General features: G+C 37.9%; 1 pseudogene across 1 annotated transcript; it reads right to left on the minus strand.

Annotated features, from left to right (window-relative positions):
• Window positions 1–563: 563 nt before the first annotated feature.
• Window positions 564–1,534, minus strand: LOC112615402 (annotated as a pseudogene). The gene has a single exon (XR_003117348.1). The product of XR_003117348.1 is annotated as an S-phase kinase-associated protein 1 pseudogene (transcript).
• Between the last annotated feature and the right edge of the window lie 2,309 nt (window positions 1,535–3,843).

The following is a 3,843-nucleotide window of genomic DNA, read 5'->3' on the forward strand; positions in this document are numbered from 1 at the left end:
AAAACTAGTAAAGACTATGACTTAACATCTTCCTTCCACTTTTTAACTTTTTGTTGTTACTATTTATTTATTTATTTATTTATTTTTATATAACTTACTTTTTATTGAAAGTATCTTGCATTCATGATGGATGCTTTCTGGGTTTTACCACATATTTTAATGATAAAAGTTAAATTATTTTTTACATGCAAGTAGTGTGAATAATTTTCCCCACATGGGAACACTGATTATAAAAAGATGACATCCCACATGGGTTAAGTGTCTTTTTTAATTGAAAAGCTAACAAACTGTCCAGTTACATTTCTCCTAAAAACCCACAAACTGAGTAGTAACTGAGTCTCTAGGCAATATATTTAAAACTAAGAGGATTAAAAATAAAATTAAAGAAAAAGAAAACAAGTCCTCAGATGCAACGAAGGGAGCCCTGCTACATACAGGCTAATCAATACAGTGGTACTCCTTGACTGCAGGAGGCTGGAAGACATCATAGTAATTCCACTCAGAACATTTACCTCAAGAAACCTTTTTCCAGTTTCCAACTCATGAATAAAGAGAATATTTTGTTAATTCTATTCCAAAAAACTTTTTTGCAACTTGTTTTATTTACAATGCCAACTTTCAAAAGGTCACTAAAGTTAACTGGACAATAAACTAGGCAGAAATTGCTTTACAAAAAAGAGGGAAAGCCCAAAATGCCACTTATAGAGAACCCACAGTGCAGTTTTATTCAGAGCAAAGAAAAAAGAAACTTTCGATCATACTAGAAGAAACTCAGCCATAGGTTTGGAATCTATATTCAAACTACACGTGCAATGAGGACAATATTCTGCTAATACAATTGACTTGCAGATGCATTTGTCTACTGTTTGTCTAATATTAACAATTATAAACAGAGCAGTGAAACTAGTATTTGGAACAGTCCTTACAGTGTTACAGTGTCAGGCACAACATTTCACTTCTCTTCACACCACTGGTTCTCTTTGCGTACCTGGGCTTCCTCCTCTTCAGTAAAGTCATTTTTTATATTGAAGGTCTTGCGAATCTCCTCAGGAGTCTTCCCCTTGATCATATTGGCAACAGTCTTGCATGTAACATCAAGCAAACCTTTGATGTTTAAGTAGTTTGCAGCCAGAATGAGTTCAAAAAGTGTTCCTTGGTCAACTTTCAGGAATTCTTGGTCCCAAACAGGGATGTCTGTTCACTTTTCTTTGTTCTCATCATCTTCAGGAGGAGGAGGGTCATCCTCGTGGTGGGTGCACCACTGAATGACCTTTTTTAATATTGCTGCATTCACATTTGGTAGAGGAACTGGGTCATCATCTGCTTCATCATCCATTCCCAAATCTTCCAACATGGTTTTAATAGTCACAGATTGTTTGGCAATTTCCACATCAACTTCAAATATCTCTCCATCAGAACTCTGCAACTTAATTGAAGGCATGGTGTTCGGTGTTAAGGAGACTGCCGGCGGGAGGCTGACAAGAGCTAAGAGACGTCAGCGGAGGAAGAGAAAAGCGGAGGACAAAGCCACTACAGCCTGTTGTTACTATTTATATCTCATTGTACCATCTATGTCTTGAAAAGTTGTTGTAGTTATTATTTTTTATTGCTTCATCATTTAGCCTTTCTACTTAAGATAAGAGTAGGTTACATACTACAATTACAGTATAATAATATTCAGAGGTTTTAGATGTCCTTACCAATACCTGAAGGTTTTTATCTTCAGATGATTTCTTATTGCTCATTAACACCCCTTTCTTTCAGATTGAAGTACTCCCTTTACGGTTTCTTGTAGGACAGGTCTAGTGATAAAATCCCTCAGCTATTGTTTGGGAAAATCTTTATTTCTCTCTCATGTTTGAAGGATATTTTCCCCAGATATACTATTCTAATTTTTTTATCCCTTTTGCACTTTAAATATGTCATGCCACTCTCTTTTGGCATGTAAGATTTCCACTAAGCAGTTTGTTGCCAGATATATAGGAGCTCACTTATACGTTATTTTTTTCTTTTTTCTTGCTGCTTTTAGGAATTTTTCTTTATCCTGGATCTTTTGGAGTTTGATTATTAAATCACTTGAAGTAGTCTTCTTTATGTTAAATCTGCTTGGTGTTCTATGGCCTTCTTGTACTTAAATACTGCTATCTTTGTTTGTGTTTGGGAAGTTCTCAGTTATTATCCCTTTGAATAAAATTTCTACCCCTATGGTTTTCGGCACCTCCTCTTTGAAGCCAATAACTCCTAGATTTGCACTTTTGTGACTATTATTTATATCCTCTAGTCATGCTTCATTGGTTTTGGTTTTTGTTGTTCTTTTTTCTTTGTTCTCCTCTTATTGTGTATTTTCAAATATCCTGTTTTCATGCTCACTACTTCTTTCTTCCACTAGATGAATTCAGCTATTAAAAGACTTCTGCCAACTGCAGCTTTCAACTCCAGAATTTCTGCATGATTCTTTTTAATATTTGAATCTCTTTGCTAAATTTCTCCAATAGAATTTTTACTCCCTTCTATGCATTATCTTGAATTTCTTTGGATTTCCTTAAAATAGCTATTTTGAATTATCTGCCTGAAAGTTCACATATCTCTGCTACTCCTGGAGTGTTCCCTGGTGCATAGTTAGTTCATGTGGTGAGGTCATGTTTTCCTGGATTATCTTCATACTTTTAGATGTTCAATTGTGCCTGGGTGCTGAATAGTTAGGTATTTATTGTAGTCTTCACAGTCTGGGCTTGTTTGTACCCATTCTTCTTGGAAAGATGTTCCAAATATTCAAGAGGACTTGGGTGTTGTGATCTAAGCTGATTCTGATTTTGGGGACACCTCAAGCCTAGTAACGTTTTGTTTCCTGAAGACTTGTAGAAGTACTGCCTTGATGGTCTTGGAAACTATACAAAAGAGTTCTCTGGATTAGCAAGTAGAGACTCTCGTTCTCTTCCCTTACTTTCTCCAAAACAAATGGAGTCTATCTTCCTTTTGTGAACCACCTAAAGCTGGGGGTGGAGTGACACAAACACCCCTGTGGCCACCACCACTATGACTGTGCTGGGTCACACCTGAAGGTAGCACAACACTCGGTGTTGCCCAAGGCCTACTCTAACTACTTCCAGGCTACTGCATATGCTTGCTCAAAGCTCTTGGTCTCTACAATCAGCAAGTGGCAAAGACAACCAGGCCTGTGTCCTTCCTGTCAGGATGGAGACTTGCCTCATGTCCCATAGGGTTTCAGAGGTGCCATGTGGGATCCAAGGACTAGAGTCAAAAACTTTGGAAGTTCAGCTGGTGTTCTATTGTACTGAAGCTGAGCTGGCACTCATACCACAAGATGCAGTCTTTCCCACTCATCTTCATTTACTAAATGCAAAGGAGCCTTATCCCATGGCCGCCACTATTTCAGGCCAATGGATAGTGCTGCCAGATGACTTTTGATGTTTTCTTTCTTTTCTTTTCTTCTTCTTCTTCTTCTTCTTATTATTATTATTATTATACTTTAAGTTCTAGGGTACATGTGCATAACGTGCAGCTTTGTTACATATGTATACTTGTGTGATGTTGGTGTGCGGCACCCATCAACTCGTCAGCACCAATCAACTCGTCATTTAGATCAAGCATCACTCCCAATGCAATCCCTCCCCCCTTCCCCCTCCCCATGATAGCCCCGGTGTGTGATGTTCCCCTTCCCGAGTCCAAGTGATCTCATTGTTCAGTTCCCACCTATGAGTGAGAACATGTGGTGTTTGGTTTTCTGTTCTTGTGATAGTTTACTGAGAATGATGGTATCCAGCTGCATCCATGTCCCTACAAAGGACACAAACTCATTCTTTTTTAAGGCTGCATAGTATT

This window comes from Theropithecus gelada, chromosome X (assembly GCF_003255815.1).
Source record: "Theropithecus gelada isolate Dixy chromosome X, Tgel_1.0, whole genome shotgun sequence".
NCBI lineage: Eukaryota > Metazoa > Chordata > Mammalia > Primates > Cercopithecidae > Theropithecus > Theropithecus gelada.